Raw genomic sequence first — 21,641 nt, forward strand, 5'->3', positions numbered from 1 at the left:
GAGCGTAACTCATGCACGTTTTTAGGAACATGCCAATTCAATATTGCATCAATTTTCTTAGGATCAACTTTAATTCCTTCATATGATACAATATGACCTAAATACTCAATTTCTGTCTTAAAGAATTCACTCTTGTCAGGATTTGCAAACAATTGATTTTCTTTCAATAATTGAAAAACTAATGACAGATGCTCATAATGCTCTTTTTCATTTTGACTAAACACCAAAATATCATCAAAGAAAACAATCACACAGTACTGATATTTTAAAAAGATACGGTTCATCATTCTACTAAAGGTGGCAGGTGCATTAGTCAATGCGAATGGCATGACTAAGAATTCGTAATGGCCAAACTGTGTTCTGAATGCAGTCTTAAATATGTCAGATCTATCTAGCCTCACCTGATGATATCCAGACTTAAGGTCAATTTTACTAAATATAGAAGATCCTTGCAGTTTGTCCATAAGGTCATCAACTCTAGGTATAGGATACCTATTCTTTACAGTGATCTTATTTAAAGCTCGGTAGTCAATACACATACGATAGGTATTATTCTTTTTCTTGACTAAAAGTACAGGTGCACCGAATGGAGAACTGCTAGGTCGAATTAAACCTCTATTTAGTAATTCTTCAACTTGACTCTGGATTTCTTTTTGTTCTATTTGATTGTGCCTATATGGTGCTTTGCAAGGTGGTTGTGTGCCAAGGATTAAATCAATCTTATGGTCTTCTGGACGTGAAGGAGGTAAACCTGGTGGTAGGTCTTCGGCAAAACAGTCCTTAAAATATGCAAGAAATTCCTTATGCCTAGGATGCATATGATTTTCCTTTGCTTGCAATTCATTCACCCAAATGAGATATGACTTAGTACTCTTGCGTAATGCACGTTTTGCTTGAGTATGCGAAAGCAGTGAAAAAATATTAGATGCATGCATACCATATAATGTAATAGATTTTCCTTGAAAATTAATATTCATTGTGTGTGTGGAATAATCTATATTTGGATTATGCTGGTGTCGCCAAGGCATTCCTAAAATAATGTCACTCGACTGTAATGGAACAACTAAGAAATTTCTCCTTTCAGTGTATGAACCAATTTGAATTTCTAAATCTTGAACTTCTTGTGTACCATTATACCTAGTGCCTAAAAATGCAGCTTTTATGCGATAATGCGTAGGTACAGTCTGTAATTTCAATTCCTTTACCAATTTTGCTGAAATAAAGTCATGAGTACTACCGTCATCATGCAAGATAGTTCTTTCCTTTCCATGCACCAAACATTTCATAGTTAATAATGAATGTGGAGTAGGCATATCTGGTAAAGTGTCGGAAGTAGTAGTAGTGTCATCATCATCTTCAGTGAAATCAGGCATATCCTCATGCTCGTCTTCGTCCATGCTCCAAGATAGTTGATATGTGCTGGTGGCTTCTTTGAATGACAATTTGCTGCGAGATGCCCAGGCTGGTGACATTTATAGCATACTATTGGCTTGGCTTTGGTTACATTATTTGCAATGGCTGGAAGTCTGGGTACATTTGGATTTGCTTGTGGAATAGGCTTAGGATTTGGATTGACATTGGATGGTAATGCAGGTGGCTTAGCCCAATTCTTGTGGAAAGAAGGTGAAGAGAAACGACCTGGATTAAACCTTCTAAAATTGGAATTGAATTGTTTAGATCCATAATTACCATTGGCTTGGAATTGCTGTGGTCGTCTGTCTCTACCCCATAACTTATCTTCAGTGTCGTGAGCTAGTGAGATGGCATCTTCAAGGGTAGCAGGCTTGAACATGTTCACTTCAGCGTAGTAATGCCCAAGAAGTCCAAACATATACTTCTGCTTATGTGTCGTCTCTGGTACGTCTTCAAGCATGCATAGCTGTAGGAGTGCATTCCAAAAACGCTCTGTATACTGTGATATAGGCTCACGATCCCGTTGTTGAAGTAGATCCCATTGCTTGATAGCCTTCTCATGAAATTGCGGTGGAAGGAAATTGTGCATGAATTTCTTCTTGAAATCTTCCCAAGTAGCAGGACATTCTATGCTCTTGCATACTACAGTCCACCAAAGTGATGCTCTTTCTACCAAATGATTAGTAACACACTTGATTTTATCTTTTTCTGGATAAGTTTCCTCATGGAAATAGTCATCAAACTGGCTAATGAATGATAAAACAGTCTTTCCTTCTCGTATGCCATTGAAAGTGCGAAATTTGAAACTTCGTTTACTTATCTTTGATTCCTTGCGAATGGTTTGAGCTTCAAGAGTGGCGTCAATGGTACGTCGAATCAAATCTTCAGCTTGAGGTTCTTCTTTGTCGGTAGACGCTCTTTGTAATTTTGTCAATTGCACTTGCAATGCTTGCCTAGCCCTTCGTTCTTCTTCCAATTGCAGCATGATTAGATCCAGCTTTTGTTCCATGGTAGGCTCAGGTAGGTCGTCTTCAGCCATAGGATCATCCATGTGTGGTGTCGTCATCCTGTAAAACTCAAAAGACCTTTCTCACTCAAAATCAGGTTAGCGGGATGAGCGTAGCTCAAATTCGGGGTTACAAGGCTATGTATTTTTGGGTATTTCTTTCTTAATTTTCAGAAAATCTGCAATATTTCCTTCTTCGTATGCTGAAAATACTTCAGCGGACCTGCGTATAGGTAGAATACTTTGCCACGAACAACTTTGCAGTTTGGAGTTTCTGCGCAGGAACAACCCTTCTAGGAGTTTTGAGCACTAGTCAGTTCTGACTCCAGTTGACTAGTCTGACTTGCAGAATTGCAGACTTAGCCGACTTGCAGAGTTGCAGACTTGCAGAACTTAGGCCGACTTGATGAACTTGCAGAACTTGATTCCAGTCGACTTGCAGGACTTGACTTCGGAGGTGCAGGACCTGAAGTTTGTTGACTTGCCTGCCTTGTCCAACTTGATGAAAGCTTAGTGATTTAAGCTTAATAGCTTAAGCTATGGAAGGGGGGGGTTAATAGGCAGCAACGGCGCAAATCGTGGGGGAGGGGGGCCATTTTCTCCTCCTCGCGAAATTTTCGGAAGATCCTCTTATACCACGCGATGAGTTTCTGGGCACTTAAGCTTCTTCTAAAGCTTAAGTCAAGCTTAAACTTAAGAAATATAAGAGATATGAAAATTTTCTCACAGTATATCCACGACTTGTCTATGGAGATGAATGCGTGGTCCTCTGCCTGTACAGCCTAGTCCTTCGCGATCTGAGAGTAGAAACAGAGGTTCTTAATTGCCAGAAGTCTGCCTGTATCGACGGTTCGCAACGAGATTGACTGTAGAGCCCGATCGTTCCTGGAGCTCCGCCTTCGCTCGAGATGGGTAGTGATTGGAAGCTCTTGATCTCAGCTCAGCTCTGATACCACTGGTGCGCAGATCGGTCACAGTATGCTCACGTAGTGAATCCTAGAAGGTCCCCAAGAACAATGAACTCTACCTTTTTGCACAAAAAACAATGTAAAAGCATGAACGACAAGAAGCAAGAGACCGATTGGGTTCAATCTCCCCCCATGCCTTGTGTGAGCGCTTCACAAAGCATGTATTTTATGTATATTTTCATCTTCATGCTCAATAATAGCCCAATTTACAAAAATATGACAAGCTTTTAGCTTTTGAGTTTGCTTTCTACAAAAATAGGAAATAAAGCTAATGGACGGTGCCCATAGAGTCTGGCACGCCCAACACAATGTCCCAAATAGAAATAACATATCCGTGCGCATAGGCGCATACAAAATAATAATAAATAATCGATGTCTCAATAGACATGACAAAATATAGGCGTGGCGCCTATCAAAATATAATCCAAACGTCAAATACTCGCTAGACTCCAATGCTTTCCTCCGCCACTGCTGCTATCTCTACACATCAACTGAAGCATTCACAATCGTTAGTAAAATAATAAAAGTAAACCAACAAAAGTGAATACCTAGCAGTCTTCAGCTACATAAATAAATCAACTGGTTAGAAATAAATCCTAACCTTAATTTATTACGAGTGCGCACTCTAAACTCATAAACGTTTATTAATTTAATATGCATTTTGCGGAATCACCCGCTATGGAATCACCCATGTACACACTAAACTAATGAAACGCCCGAAAAGGATAGGCGTCCCCATCAACTTCTCGCACAAAGAATCCTCTTTGTGTATGAGCCCCGGTCATCTAAGTTTACGGAATCCACCGTAAAAACCTCACAGAATCCACCGTGGCACGGAATCCACCGTGGAATATGCCTCCTAGCATCAGTACGTCCTTTCCATTGGCTCTCTATACATGCCCATTCACTCCAAGGCTTGTAAATCTTGTACATTGTACATGTAGTTGTGGCTATGGAGGTTGCAACTCCAATAGAAATAGGTATTGTTAAGGATATTGCATGTTCCAATCCTATTGTAGTCAATTCTAGAGCACCACAAGCTACTATTGGTTGTGATGGTAGAGATACACATGATCATGCATTGATTTTTTAATCTATTAAGCATACAATGCCCCACAATTCATTCATTCAAGATAGTTAGAGATGCATAGGATACACTTGCACAAACACATGGATGAACATGATTCTATGGATAGTTTTTGACAAGATTTAAGACCTTAAAAAACGCTTAATTGCTACATATGAAATTTTGTTAAGACCAATCACTTGTATAAACTATTCTCATTTGTCAGTCTTGTAAATATCTAAATTTTTTGACACAATAATTATATTATCAACCGCATTATCAACTATTCCCGATTGTCTTCATGCTACTTATCAGTGTTTTGTCTACTCTTCACTTGATTATAAAAGACAATCCCAATAATTTTTCATTGGAGGATTTTATTTTTATTTTGCTACAAGAAGACCAATCTCAAAAGATAAATACAATGTTGTGTGTGTTACATATCAAGCTTTTTAGCTAGTCAAGATGCTAGGGGAAAAGCTACTTATTTTCCTAATAAGTGGAACTTTGCAAATATTCTTTTGGAAAAGAAGGCTAGAAGCTTTTGTGTGTATTGTAAGGCAAGAGATAATCTCATTGATGATTGTCCCAGACTAGCCTAATTTATGGATGATAGAGTCATTGTTTATTCTCTCTCATGTAATGACACAATTGTTGCATATGGTTTATCTAAATTTTGTTGGTTTGCTACAGCTATCATGTGGACTGTTCATGTGCAAACCATGGTTTATGGACTCTTTATTATCTCTCATGTGGCAATATAGCTCTCATAAATGGTGTAATTTATGAGAGATAGAATATACATTTCATAAAGATGGAATGATATATGACCAAAAGTTAAGCTCTGCCACATGGTTTCTAATTTGAGACTATTATGTATACAAATTAAGAACTAAATAGGTTTCCCATCAAAGCATTGCATTTTGTCACCCTATATGCTTGGTATGGCAAAAATCTATCCATTGCTCACTTGCATGTTTTTAGTTATTTGGCTTATACATAAGTATATGTATAACATCACAAAATGTTAGATGACAAGGCTATGAAATATATTTTGTGAATTATAGTTCTAAGAACAAAGGTTACAAGTTGTATAATCTATAAATTAAGTGTATTTCGGTCAGCTCTACGATGTTGTCTTTTTAGAAAATTCTACACATACTTTAGTTTTATATACGAAGGAGATAGATGCACACTCACAGCACATATATAACAATTTGTTAATTCTTTTGAATAGTGGGTAGTCAAATGTGGAACTAAATGAGGCGCTCTTTTAGCATATGTAGGTTCCTAATGAATCCATATATCAATCTATGTTTGATAAAAATATGAATCATGAGTGGGTTGATGAGAAAGTATGGATTGATGAGTTCAGCATTATGCCAAAATGGTTGGTATAGACGTTATGTGATAGTAATTTGGATGCACCTTTGTTTAGTCATACTCATATTGACTCTCATAGTGTATCCTATACATCTGGGATTTTTTCGGGGTCACCCTATTGTTCTAGCATTTTTTTCTTCAATGACTAGCATTAAATGCTCGTCGGCTAGTAGTTATGGTCCCTACAAGAGCAAGTCAACTAGTTTTTTGGGGGGATTTGGCTATTTATAGCTAGCCCCCACACTTGGTAGACACACACACACTCTTCAATCTTCAATCTTCCCTTTGTAGGTGCATACTCCGACACTTCGACTCTCTATGGTTGGTGCTACCATTGTCATCAACTCGATTTGGTGCCCTCACTAATGCTTGGGGTTGCATGCTGCAAGGACTAATCAGTTCATCATTATTGTATGAGCATTCTTATTCAGTCAGTATAGTATTCTTCCTTCATCTCTCCTTCCTCTCTTTATCTTTCTCTCTGCTTCTCTCTATGTTCATGTTTCTCTTCCACTGTGCACTCTCACATGGTATCATGGCCTAAGTGAGGACATACTCTAGATATTTCTTGCAAAAGAGAAGTTTTTTATTGTGGAGCAGCCTAGATCTTCAAAATGCAAAATTTCAACTTGTGTTTACAGCCCATAGGTGCTCTAGAGCCCAATCGACCTTCTGATCACCAAGCTACATCATCTAGGACTAGGCAACCTTGCCTAGTCATTAGGCGGCCCCTAGCTTTCTATGTTTTGAAGAAAACAAAAGTTTATGTTTTGTAGGTGACCTCTCCCTGGTGAAAGCAATAGCATCTTGCAGTAGGCAACAACTTCCTAGACATAGGTGACAACTTTTTGCTATAGATGACAACTTATTGTGCAAGCAATGGCTTCTTGGTGATAGGTGAGCTATTTCTTTAATAAATATAGATTTCTAGGTGATTGCAAGATTGAACATGTCTTACCAATTCACAAGCTTTGATGACTCGGAGGAGAAGCTTTTTTCCAAACACTCTATTGAGTGGAGATGCAATTATAGTAGCAATTATAGTCAACGAGAGGAGTCCCCCATTCGCACATGTCCCCCTTCTATCATCTTTCATAGAAGGCTCTATCCTTAGTGGTGATGTCGTCCTTTATTCCCTCAGTGCAGGTGCCTATCTTACCTTTGTTACCCAAAGGAGATAAAATCGATGGTTCAAACTATTTGTTGTAGTCATGTAAGGTGGAGTGCATACGTGACACCTTCGATCTTTGGGCTCTTGTTTTAGATTTCATCCCTTGTCCTAAGGAGGATCCAATAGATGAGACTTCTATGGATGATGCAGCCTTATGGGATCGACTCAACTCTCGAGCTTGATCCTTTCCCTTGATGAGTTTGCAAGATTCTATCCTTGTGCATGTTCCTAAAGAGAAGTGTTGGCCAAAGTACCCCCATTTGAAGCCAAAGGAGAAGGATTCAAAGACAGGTGATGACAGTCTGTCTTTATGCATGTATTTGACAAGGAGGATACAACTCTTGCTTCTTCCACTTAAGAGAAGCCTTGGCTCATTGACAATGGGGCGTGTTCTCACATTACCTATGGACAAGATTGGATTCAATATCTAAGTGCCAGAGGGGGCACAGTCACCATTGGTGACTCTATCATTCTCGTTCGAGAAGTGGGAACTATTCCTTTGTTGCTAAATAAGTAGTCTTCTTCAACTAAATTTCTATATGTATCGGATTTAGGTTTTAACCTCTTATTTGTTCATGGTCTTGCATGGCTTGGTACCTGTGAGGTATTTACACAGGATGCAGTGATAGTGGCGGATGCTTCTATAGGTGCCATTCTTTGGGCAAGATCCTAGGCGGGTGGGCTTTATATGCTCATAGCCTTAGCAATGAGGTCTTTCTATGAGCTTGGGCTATTTTGACATGCTCATTATGGTCATCTCAAAAAGTTTGATGCTATACAATGGGCTTCTCAGAAGAAGATGGTAGAAGGACCTACTGACTTCCCTCCTATTCACACTTTGTGCCCTAGCTATTTGAGGGGCAAGCAACATCGGCAATCCCATCCACACACAGCCACTATAGGAGGGCTTCTAGCCCACTTGAGTTGGTCCACATTGACCTTTGCAGCCCTATGGGCACAACCTCCCTTGGGAAGGCCAAGTATCTATTGTTGATTGTAGATAATTTCAGTCGTTATGTGTGGCCTTATTTTTTGGAGTACAAGAGAGAGATATACTCCTATTTCTGTAATAAGTGAAAGGTGTTTGTGGAGACATAGAGCACTTCCAAAGTTCATGGCATATGAGCAAATCATGGTGGAGAGTTTACTTCTAACCTCTTTTCTCAGTTTTGTAGGGATCATAGCATTCGAGTGGAGTATACCCATCTGAACACACCTTTGGAGAATAATGTGGTGGAGCATGCAAATCAAACCATGATGGAGATGGTCCAATTGATGTTGGAGCATTGGGGTCTTCCTCATTCCCTTTGGGGTGAGGTGATGGGGCTACTATGGTTCACATCCGCGACTATTCACTGACTTCTACGTTACAGGACATAACTCCTTATGAGGCTTTCTTTGGTTGAAAGCCCTCTGTGTGTCACTTCTACATCTTTGGGATGTGACACATTTGTCTATATGAACAAGAAGAAGAGAAAGACGAAGCTTGACTCAAAGTCCAAGAAGCTTATCTTTGTGGGCTATGACACTACCATGAAGGGCTATCGACTCTACGACCTGACGACACAAAAGCTTGAGGTGAGCACGGATATGATCTTCGATGAGGCTTTTACTTCCAAGGAACCTATTGATGGTTCTATTCTCGGTGATTCTTCATCATTGATTGACCCTCATCCACCCTCACTTTCTCTCCTTCCTTCCAAGTTTCCTCTTCGCACCCTTATCTTTGGCTCCCCCCTCCTCCTCCACCCTCTACTTAGGCTTCCCTACCACCTTGATGGATGAGACTACTACCCCTTCGTTGCATACGTCCATCCCTTTAGCCTCCCCTCCTCCGGAGTCTTCTAGGGCTAATTAACTGCATCAGAGGGGAAGCCTTCTATAGATGAGGAGAATTTACCTTCCCTTGGTGAGGCGGCAGAGTCCCTACTCCAAACATGTACATTACAGGTACCGAAGGCTACTTAGTCTCCCTTCCAGTAGGATGAGCCTATTTGGGTCCCTCATTGGCATCGACTACTCATGCAAGATTCAGGTGTTTCTCACATTCCCGCTACTCTTCCAAGTCCTTTCAGATCAACTTGCTTATAGGCATAGTAGAATAGTTCACTTTATGTGAACTACGCTCTTATGTCATAGATTCTTCACGCTAGTGAGCCTACTATAGTTGAGGAGGCTCTTTCATACAATATTTGGTGTCAAGCCATATAGGAGGAGCTAGATTCTATTGACCATAATCAAACTTGGAAATTGGTCCCATGTCCCTCAAAGCGGAGGGTGATAGGTGTGAAGTGGGTTTATAAGACCAAGTATCTTGCACATGGATCCTTGGACAAGCACAAAGCTAGGATTGTTTTCAAGGGTTTTGCTCAAGGAGGATTTGAACTATTTTGAGACTTTTTGCACCCATAGCTCAGATATCTACTATTTGGCTTATTTTGGCTCTTGCAACCCACTACCACTAGCCTATTCACTAGCCTATTTATTAGATGGACATAAAGGCTACATTCTTGAATGGTGTCCTTGAGGAGGAGATTTATGTTTCATAGCCTCTCATTTTTCTTGTGTAGGGAAAGGAGGACCATGTCTATAGATTGCAAAAGGCCTTCTATGGCTTGAAACATGCTTCTCGTGCTTGGTACTAGAGGATCGATTGATCCTTTCTACAGAGTGGCTTCCATCGACCACCTCATGACCCCAACCTATACTTCAAGGTTGAGGGTGATATGTGTGTTTTCTCATCTTATACGTGGATGATCTTATTATTATAGGGAGCTCTACTTAGGAGGTTGATCGTACTTGGGAGATTTTATGATAGAAGTTTGACATGACGGGTCTTGGGATCCTCCACTTCTTCATCGGATTGGAGATCTATAAGATGGCATAGGGCATTTTTATATTGGCAACTTGGGTACATTTTCCAGCTTCTCTTCTTGGAGTTTGGTATGGCTGATCTTTAGCCAATTTCTTGCCCCATGGACCCAAAGTCCAAGCTTTTGGTAGCTAGAGCTCCCCTTCCTCTAGATGCCACACGTTATAGGTATCTCTGTTGGCTCCCTCATGTAGCTTGTTCACACTCGATCAGATGTTTCTTTTGTTGTGTCATTGTTGCCTTCTTTCATGAAGACTCCCACTCAGGAGCATTGGAGAGTGGCTTTGTGTGTTCTTCGTTATTTATAGGGGACTCAATCCTACGGGATCATGTATGGAGAGGGGATAACTCTCTCTGGTTGGAGTGATTCTAATTGGATAGGTGATGTGGATTCGCAACAATCCACTATAGGTTATGCCTTCTTCCTTGGATCAGGAGTTATCTCGTGGAGCAATAAGAAGCACCCTACTATGGCCCTTTCTTCTATAGAGGTAGAGTATCATGTGTTATGTTCTCTAGCTATGGAGGCAGTTTGGCTTCACTACATGTTGGCGGAGATTGGTTTTTCTCTACTTGGACCTATGGAGCTACGTTTGGATAACCACATTGCTCTAGCTCTGGCAAAGAACCCTGTGTTTCATGCTCACATGAAGCACATTGAGTTTTAGTACCATTATGTTCAAGAGCAGATCTTGGATTCCAAGTTAGCGATGGCCTACTATCCCATGGAGGAAAATGCAGTAGATCTCTTCATGAAGCCTTTGACCAAGGCTTCTATGCTTCATCACATGACGTTGTTGAGTCTTTAGACACTCCTAGGATCTAAGAGGGGATGTTGGCATCCCTATGTTAGTTATGTCACTCTGTCATCTCCTGGTTGTGAGCTCATGTCAGAGTCTAACAGAGACATAGGAGCTCTAGTAGTTTAGGTGCATTCTCTTTATTTATTAGCATCATGTGTGCATTCCTAGGCTAGGTAGTACTTTCCACAATCTGCCTACACCTGTCGAATATTGTCATTGTTATCTAGGATTTTTCCATGGTCACCCTTGTTTTTTTAGAAACTTTTCCTTGAGTGACTAGCACTAAATGCTGGTCGGCCAACGTTTATGGCCCCCACAAGAGTAAGTGGGCCACTTTTTTGGAAAATTTGCTATTCATATCCAACCCCCCACTTAGCAGACACACACACTATTTAGTCTTTAGTCTTCTCTTTGTAGGTGCACACTCCGATTCTTTGACTCTTCATGCTTGGTGCTGCCATTGTTATCAACTTGATTTGGTGCCCTCACACTGATGCTTTGGGCTGCATGCATGGACGAATCAATCCATCATCATTGTATTAGTATTCTTCTTCAGTCAATGTAGTATTCTCCCTTCATCCTCTACTTCCTCTCTTTCTCTCTCTTCGTTTCTCTTTGTGTTCGTGTTTCTCTTCCATTGCACATTGTCACATATTCCACTTAGGGAAGCTAGCAATTTATAAGTTCTTAACTCGATTGTGAAGGAGAAGAGGCCACATTTTCATCATGGTTTAACAAAGCCTTTAGCAGTCCACTTTGGGAGCAAGTTTGGATGCAATAAAAGTTATATTGTGTAGATCTAAACTTCCATCTTTTTTAGGGATAGTGCAAGCTTTCCAAGACATTTTAGGAATTTTAAAGTTGTTATCATCTCTTGCACACAAGAGGTTCCTAGCCATGCTCTCTAGCTTTGTCTAACCTAGACACAAGGGACTTCTAGCAAGACATGAAATATATGGTAGAGGGAATGGGGATGTGTTTGAGAAGAAGAATAATTCTATAGGCAATGTTGAATGGGGATGTGTTTGAGAAGAAATATATGGTAGAGGGAATGGGGATGTGCTTGAAAAGAATAATTCTATAAGCAACGTTGAATTGGAATCCTTACTAATGGTTGAGATTCTTTCTAACTTTTTCGACAACCTAATCCATTTTTGTTTGTGAGTAACCGCAAATCCCATGGGTATGCGTAGGAGCCTAAAAGCTTACCCTTGAACACTTCAAATTTGAAGGGTTGCCCAAGTTGTTAGTTGGAAGGGTTTTTACAAGTAATTGCCTTTTGAAAGAGATTTGGAAGGGCATAAAACCATTTTCCTATTTCTTTTTATCCATTTGAAGTGTTGAATCTTTGCAGTTCACCTCTCAAAGATGTAAAACCCCATTGAGAAGGGTGTTGCAAATTTCTAATTTTATTTATTAGAGGTGGGACATTACAGCCCCCAACCCCTACAAGAGGTGTTTTATCCCCCAAGGATAAGGCATCGCTAAGCTGCTCAGCTGAGGGGATTTGAGCTCGTGACCACCAATTCGCACTCCCACACCCACCCCTTCCAAGGGAGCTACCCGGACTCTTTGATAGCAACCTTCAAAATTTAACCCTCCATTTATGCTTCAACTGTTTTTTAAAAGAAAATAAATGTGAGAGGTTATTAGGAAATTTGGCAGGTCTCTCGATTCTCGAATATTGAACGAAGGATTCCAGACAACATACTATGGTCCAAGGAGCTGACGCCTGTTCTCCGTGCCGGTTTCTCGACGGCATTCCGTGGACCGTCACGTTGCGTTAAACAATTTTGAACGCTGGGCGGAACGCTTTTTGGGATTCTCCGGAAGTTCGCTTTCCACGTGGCATCGGCACATTGGGCCGGGTTGTACACGCGCAACCACGGCGGTTTTCTTGTTTTACCGAACCGCTCCCGAGTCCCTTCTGCCTTCTCCGTTCCAACTTCCGCCTTTCCCAAGATGACCGGAGGCGTCGATTCGGCCGTTTTCTTTTTTCACTGAGAAGTCCGTACAATAAAGTTGAATAAATTCGACTATCATCATTAAAAGTTTGGCCACGTGACCTATTTGTACAATACCATATTCAAATTTCATATCGGCCGCAGTCCACGTCTTTTTGCGTCGAGTATTTATAGTGTTTAAACTTTACCCACGGGCCAGTGGCCACCGAATCGTGGCTAAGAGCATGTTCCCAAAGGCCCTTTTCCGCCGAGGCCTCTAACAGTAGAGTGCATCGCGCCATGGCTCTCCCACGCCAAGCGAATTAGGGAATTTTGAAGAGAATTAGGGATGTTTGGCTGTAGCGTGTAACATTGGTAAATGAACAACCAAAGTTATGTAACTTTTGCTTTTTAGCAGAATATGTGAATTACACAAAATAAGTCTAAAACCTTTGAAGATTGGTCGATGCACAGGTCCGTTGAAACAATTGCTCAATGCGCAAGTCAACGGAGTCAACTCCATTGAAACAATTGCACGTGAGCCCAACGAACTTGACTTGATTTAACTTGACCTAAGGTTCGGGAAAAAATTTTGAGGAAGAGGTACTAAATCCTTTTCATGATCATCCGAGAAGGAAGTATCCCCCATTGAGACGGTATCTTATACATAAATTTAATCAATATAATTATATTTTGAGAAAATTGAAGAGGTTTTATTTCCTTCTTCTAAAGAATTGAGAAGGATTTTTGTCAAGGTGAACAAGTTCTAGGTTGAACCGAACCCACCTTTTCCGGAACATTGCTTGACCTCTATCAAAAGCATAACTTACTCTAATGAATAGAGTACCCTCTAAAATGGTTGGTACTTTGTAAACTTGTTGAAGTATTGATGATATGGCATATATTTATCGGTTTGTACATATCGCCTCTCTCATATTCTCTTTGCTTCACATTGGGAAGATTTTGAGAAATGAAAAAGTGGAGAGAGGAGAAGAAAATAAGCAAGTTGTGGAAATACAAAGTAGATGTCCTTCTCCTTAGTAGACTCATCAAGGAAAAGGGTCATAGTGTACAATCAAGCTTCCTTGTGTATCTTAGTGATCTTTTGTTGACTTTGGGTAATCTAATTATTCTAAGAGTTCACCAATCACTATAAGAGCATGGCCTTATTTTAGTGGTTTTGACATAAAATACTTTTGCTAAGTGTTCTTGTGGATCCAAGAACCAACAACCTTTTGATTGATACAAGCCCCACATTTTAAGGCCAACATGGGGCTGATGTGAACATATACAAAAGAAGTTTCATCAAGGCATGCACAAAAGACATCACTTAAGCATCTCTTACTATTATTAAGAGAAGGCTTTTGGGGATGCCACATGGCACATGTTGAAACCTCTTGGACTGCCAGTGGCAATTGTTCATCCCCCTCCAAAACCTTCTCTTCTTTTTTCTTTTGGTTTGTTGATTTTAATTCTCTTATTTTATGGTTGAATATAAGCTTCTCCCTTTTCTCGATAGGCGGGGGTGAGCAGCTACAAAGAGAGAAAGGCCTCTTTTGATTTGCCTTCCCCCTCTCTCATGCAAACATCAACACAATGATCACACACACACACACACACATGCGCGCACGCACGCACACACGCACGCACGCACGCACGCACACACCCCCGCACATGCACGCGCACACACACGCGCACGGGCGCATGCACGCACGCGCACGCACACACACACACACACACACACACACACACACACACACACACACACACACACACACACACACACACACAGAAGGAGTCTCTACCCTCACACTTGACTTGATCTTGTGGTACTCTCTCGGCAGATAAGCCCATTAGCATACATTCTCTCTCTCTCTCTCTCTCTCTCTCTCTCTCTCTCTCTCTCTCTCATCCATTGTAGTCACAATGCTCTCATCCCATGACCCCGTCATCGAGTATGGCATCCAAGAGGTGGAGGACCTATTGATCCTTAGGCGAGGGCAAGAAGACAGGCACGAGGCAGACTTGCTTATGCTTAGGGATGGGTACATTCCATGTGTGGTAGGCAAATACAACATGGGAGGGTAGGGCAGAAATAAATATGGCAAGGGAGGGTAGCGGTGGTAGATACAATAGGTGGACAATGAATACCTTGGCAGGAACAAGCGAGGTGGAAGATGGATGTGGGGGTGTTGTTGTAGTAGTAGTAGGCGAGAGTATGCAAAAGTGGCACGAGAGAGAGAGAGAGAGAGAGAGAGAGAGAGAGAGAGAGAGAGAGAGAGAGAGAGAGAGAGAGAGAGAGAGAGAGAGAGAGAGAGAGAGAGAGAGAGAGAGAGAGAGAGAGAGAGAGGGGAGAGAACTTTTTCAATTCATTAATTCAATGAAGAAAGAGAGAGAGAGAGAGGGGGGGAGAGAAAACTATTTTAGTTCATTAATTCAATGAAGAGAGGGAGAGAAAAAGAGATGGGGTTTCTATTTTATTTCATGTGTTTACATGCATGCATATGCTATATGTATCACCATGTGAGTTGTAAAAGACATGCCTTACATCCACTTAGAGGAGCTTCGCAAATGGTTGAATTTCGTAGTTATTTGTGAATCCCATAAGGCAGCAAATGATACCCAAGCCTATACTATTCTTTGTGCAAGCTCCTCTTATGCATTTATAGAATATGGAAAAAAATGTCATCTGTTGTGTAGTATAAAACTTGGATGTGCATGTATCAACGTTTGTACCCTCATAAACTTAAAAAATTTTGTTAATATGCTCAAGTTTCATAGTAAGGGACATATCATGCTAGGTACATTGGGGTTAGTGGGAATAAATTAACTCCACTCACACTTGCTCACATGAAGAGATAGTGGAGGCAGTAGGGTTTCGACACACCTTGCAAGCAATGGTAATCTTGAACAAAAAGGGAAGGTTTATGAGAAAATTAGTAGGGCTATCGAATAAGGAATCACATCAATAGTTAACATAAATAGAGCAAGCAATGGGATCGTGCCAAGTAGAATGGTGCCATTTAATGCACATGCTCACATATTCCTACAATAGTCCATGTCACCAAAGGGAACCTTGCTTTGTTGTTGTCTTCTCTTTACCCCTCATAGAGCTGGCATAACATAGCACAAATATCCTAATCTAAGGCTTACAAATTTTGGGATGGGATTTTAGGATGTGGTCTTCAATACGTAATCACATATATAAAGCTGAGCAAACCCATGGTTGTATCTATACTAATATTAAGTAGGGGTGGGTGCCACATGGCAATCCCCATGCCCCCCACAGCATGAAGCACAAGGTGCCAATGCCATAGGCATGTGAATAATGGGTGATTGTGTATCTCTTATTAACCATAGGTGTGTGAATAATGTGTGAATGTGTGTGTCTCTCTCTAAACAGTTTATTCTCTCTCTCTCTCCATCTCTCTCTCTCTCTCTCTCTCTCTCTCTCTCTCTCTCTCTCTCTCTCTCTCTCTCTCTCTCCATGAATAGGCCATAGATGTGCAAATAATGTGTGAATGCGTGTGTGTCTCTCTCTCCTCATTGATAAGCCATGGATGTTACGAATTTGTGAATGTATGTATGCTAGGTGTATTACAAATGCTTTGTATGTTATTTGTATGAGTGTTAAAATGTTATGTGTGAATAATGTGTGAATGTGTGTGTGTCTCTTTCTAAATGATTGATTATCTCTCTCTCTCTCTCTCTCTCAATAGGTCATAGATGTGTGTGTGTGTGTGTGTGTGTGTGTGTGTGTGTGTGTGTGTGTGTCCCCATTGATATGCCGTAGGTGATATCAATGTGTGAATGTATGTGTGTTATGAATGCTTTGTATATCATTTGTATGAATGCTAAAATGTTATGTGTGAATAGTAACAATTATGTGTGTATGCTATTGTATGTTGTTTTTATCCTTAGTCCTTATCATAAATTAATTGGAAGCCATTGTGTATATTGATGTGTTAACTTAAAGAATGAATATATGGTAAATATTGTATAGTAATGTTAAGAGAAGATTTTTGGGGGTGCCACTGCGGCACAAACTGAAGCCTCTTGATGTGCCACATGGCAATCTTTCATCTCCCTCCAAAAACTTCTCTTCTTTTTTCTTTTGGTTTGTTGATTTTAACTTTCTTCTTTTTTGACTAAATATAAGCTTTTCTCTTTTCTCGAGGCGGGGGTGAGTAGCGATAGAGAGAGAAAGGCCTCTTTTAATCTACCATCCCCCTTTGTCACGCAAACATCAGTGCAACTACCTCTCTCTCTCTCTCTATCTATCTATCTTGCATTCATGCATATAGACAAGGCAAACAGTAGGCTGATCTCTCTCTTGCTCCTAGATCCATGCTCTCTCTCTCTCTCTCTCTCTCTCTCTCTCTCTCTCTCTCTCTCTCTCTCTCTCTCCCCCTCTCTCTCTCTCTCAGGGATTCTCTACCCTTGCACTCCACTTGATCTTGTGGCAAATTGTCTGCTCTTGGCAGATGACCCCATTAGTGTACATTCTCTCTTTCATGGACTCTGTACACTTGCACTTGACTTGATCTTGTGGCAATCTTTCTGCTTTTGGCAGATGAACCCATCAACACACACACACACACACACACACTCTCTCTCTCTCTCTCTCATCCATTGTAGTCGCATTGCTCTCAACCCAGGACCTCGCTATTAGAGATGCCGCTATCAGGTATGGCATATGAGATGTGGAGGACCTATTGATCCTTAGGTGAGGGCAAGAAGACATGTTAGGAGGGAGACCTGTTGATGCTTAGGGATGGGTACATATCAGCATGGTAGGTAGATGCGACATAGGAGGGTAGGGCAGAAATATATATGGCAAGAGAGGGTAGCAGTGGTAGGTACAGTAGGTGGGCAATGGATATCTTGGCAGGAACAAGGTGGAAGATGGATGTGGGGGTGCTATTGTAGTAGTACTGGGTGGGGGTATGCAAAAGTGGTACACAAAAGAGAGAGAGAGAGAGAGAGAGAGAGAGAGAGAGAGAGAGAGAGAGAACTATTTCAATTCATTAATTCAATGAAGAGAGAGAGAGGGGGGAGAGAAAACTATTTTAGTTCATTAATTCAACAAAGAGAGGGAGAGAAAAAGAGAGGGGATTTCTATTTTATTTCGTGTGTATTTACATGCATGCATATGCTATGTGTATCACCATGTGAATTGTAAAAGAGATGCCTTGCATTTGGTTAGAGGAGCTTTGCAAATGGTTGAGTTTCATAGCTTTTTTTGAATCTCATAATGCAGCAAATGATACCCCATATAAAAAAGTTTGCAAAGTTAAGGCTTCTATAGTAGTTAATGCGGAAGGTCGAGCTCTCATTCTTTGTGCAAGCTCCACTCATGCATGATAGGATGTAGAAAAAAATGTCATCCATTGTGGAGTATAAAACTTGGATGTACGTGTATGAGTATTTGTACCCTTGTAAAGTTAAAAATGTTTGTTAGCTTGCTCAAGTCTCATAGTAAGGGACATATTGTGCTGGGCTCAATGGGGTTGGTGGGAATAAATTAACTCCACCCACACCTGCTCACATGAAGAGATAGTGGAGACAGTAGGGTTTCAGCAAGTCCTGCAAGCACTGGTAATAGCCCCCATGCCCCCCCATAGAAAAGAAGCGCAATGTGTCGACACCATAGGTGTACGAATAATGTTTGAATGTGTGTCTTTATTGACCATAGGTGTGTGAATAATGTGTGAATGTGTGCATGTCTCTCTCTAAACAATTTATTCTCTCTCCCTATCTCTGCCTTTGTCTCTGTCTCTCTCCATTAATATGGTGCGCAGATCGGTCGATGTATGCTCAGTAGTGAATCCCGGAAGGTCCCCAAGAACAATGAACTCTACTTTTTGCACAAGTTACAAGGTAAAAAGCATGAACGACAAGAGCAAGAGACCAATTGGGTGCAATCTCCCCCCATGCCTTGTGTGAGCACTTCACAAAGGATGTATTTTATGTATATTTCCATCTTCATGCTCAATAATAGCCCAATTTACAAAAATATATCAAGCTTTTAGCTTTTGAGTTTGCTTTTACAAAAATAGGAATAAAGCTAATGGACGGTGCCCATAGAGTCTGGCACGCTCAATACAATGTTCAAATAGAAATAACATAACCGTGCGCAAGGGCGCATACAAAATAATAATAAATAATCAATGCCTCAATAGACATGACAAAATATAGGCGTGGCGCCTATCAAAATATAATCCATAGATCGAATACTCACTATCCTCCAATGCTTTCCTCCGCCACTGCTGCTATCTCTACACATCAACTGAAGCATTCACAATCGTTAGTAAAATAATACAATTAAACCGACAAAAATGAATACCTAGCAGTCTTCAGCTACATAAATAAATCAACTGGTTAGAAATAAATCCTAACCTTAATTTATTACGAGTGCGCACTCTAAACTCATAAACGTTTATTAATTTAATATGCATTTTGCGGAATCACCCGCTATGGAATCACCCATGTACACACTAAATTAATGAAATGCCCGAAAAGGACAGGCGTCCCCATCAACTTCTCGCACAAAGAATCCACTTTGTGTATGAGCCCCGGTCATCAAAGTTTACGGAATCCACCGTAAAACCTCACGGAATCCACTGTGGCACGGAATCCACCGTGGAATATGCCTCCTGGCATCATAATAGGCCATAGATGTGTAAATAATGTGTGAATGCGTGTGTGTCTCTCTCTTCCCATTGATAAGCCATGGGTATTATGAATGTGTCAATGTATGTATGCTATGTGTATTATGAATGCTTTGTATGTTATTTGTATGAGTGTTAAAATATTATGTGTGAATTGAAACAAAAGAGAGAGAGAGAGAGGGACAAAGGTTAGGCAAGAAGGAGAGTAGCCATGCTCCCTATCAAACTTCCATTATCTTCCACACTCTAACTTGTGTGCATACAACCAAACATACAAAAGTAAAGTGACCTGGATGTAACCGCAGTTGAGTTAGTATGACCCAAACCTTATTCAACTAAGATAACCAAACCAAACCAAAGGTACATGAGCTTGAATCTCAACACCCCCCCTCAAGCTCAAGTGTGGTACTTCACTCCAAGTAGCTCTCTGAAATGCACAAACTTATATTTACCCCATGAATTGGTAAAGATATCTGCAACTTGGTCTTTTGTCCTTACATGGACCAAATCAATGTAACCTGCAATCACCTTTTCTTTGATAAAGTGATAATGTACCTCAATGTGCTCAATCCTAGCATGATAGACATGATTACTGGCTAGGAGCACACTACTCATGTTGTCACAATAAAGTGTGACAAGCCTGACTTCCTGCATCCCCAAATCATCAAGAAGCTTCATGAGCCATGCTGCCTCACATGTAGCAAGTGCAACACTTCTATAATCTGCCTCAGTACTAGAGAGTGCAACTGTAGGTTGCTTCTTTATGCTCTAGCTGACCATACTACTACCAAGGGAAGATGCATACCCACTAGTAGATCTCCTATCATATGCACTTCCTACCCAGTCAATATCTATATATCCTGTAAGCTCCAAAGGCTTACCATGCTCATAGAATAGACCATAATCTAATGTATCCTTCACATATCTCAAGATCCTCCTCACTGTATCCAAGAGAGGCTTCCTATGCTTCTACATGAATTGGCTAATCAGTCTAACCAAATAGCTAGGGTCCGGTCTAAAAATGGTAAGGTAAATCATGCTACCCACCATCTATCTATACATAGTGACATTCTCAATCTCATGCCCAACATCTGCAAGTATCTTAACATTTTTCTCCAATGGAGTGCTAAAAGGCTTGCAATCCAACATACCATACTTAGTTAACATGTCTTGTGCATATTGCTTTTGCAACAGCCAAGTACCATGAGGTGTAGAAACGACCTCAATCCAAAGGAAATACTTCAGTTCACCCAAATCTTTGACGTGAAATTCAACATGCAACATTTCCTTGATCTCCAATTCCCATGGCATCATCATCTGTAATGATCAAGTCATCCGCATAGATGACTAATATCACATAACCAGCCCTTGTCTTCTTTGTGAATAGGCTATGATCAGCCTTGCCCATAGAGAAACCAAGCTTCTGTAAGCATGCACTTATCTTAGCATTCCAAGCTCTAGGTGCTTGCTTCAACCCATACAGTGCTTTCTTCAATCTACACACATGTGTAGGAAAATCAAGATGTACATAGCCCTTGGGCTGATCGATGTATACTTCCTCAACCAAATCAACATTGAGGAAAGCATTCTTCACATCCATTTAATACATACTCCATCCTCTAGATGCTACCAATGCAATCACTATTCTCATAGTTGCCATTTTAGCTATGGGGCTAAATGTTTCCTCATAATCAAGACCATATTGTTGTGGATACCCTTTTGCCACAAGTCTTTCCTTGTATCTTTCCAATGTGCCACACGATTTGCACTTCACCTTGTATACCCATTTGCAACCAATAGGCATTTTGCATTAAAGAAAATCAATCAAATCCCAAGTGTGATTTTCAGCCAATGCTAAATATTCCTCATCCATTGCCTTACACCAATGATCATCCAAAATATCTTTAGAAAACTTTGTGGGTTCCTTGAATCTAGTGACTTTTTCCATATATGCATAGTGCCTCACTGTGTAGCCATTGTATATAAGCCTATCCACATGCTTTCTAACTCTTTTTGATCTCCTCAATTGAGGTGCAGTATGAGACTCTTCTCTCTCATGAGGTGGTACATATCTATGTCTCACACTAGGAGTCATAACTGATGGAATGCCAAACTCCTTATCCAAGCTATTAGTGCCAGGTGAATCATAACCAAAAGTGAGTGGCCATGTAACATTATCAAGTTTTCCTTTGCCTTTATCCACATTTCTCCCCCTCACTGACATATCCATGCTAGTGGATAAAGATGTTGAACTCCTCAATCTACCTGTATCCAAGGACTAATTGATGTAGTAGCATCTTTAGAAGGCCGAAAAATTTCTGCACTCTCATTTGTACCTGCATGCA

This window comes from Lygodium microphyllum, chromosome 14, assembly GCF_053477565.2.
Source record: "Lygodium microphyllum isolate KBCC chromosome 14, Lygodium_microphyllum_v1.1.10, whole genome shotgun sequence".
NCBI classification, from domain to species: domain Eukaryota; kingdom Viridiplantae; phylum Streptophyta; class Polypodiopsida; order Schizaeales; family Lygodiaceae; genus Lygodium; species Lygodium microphyllum.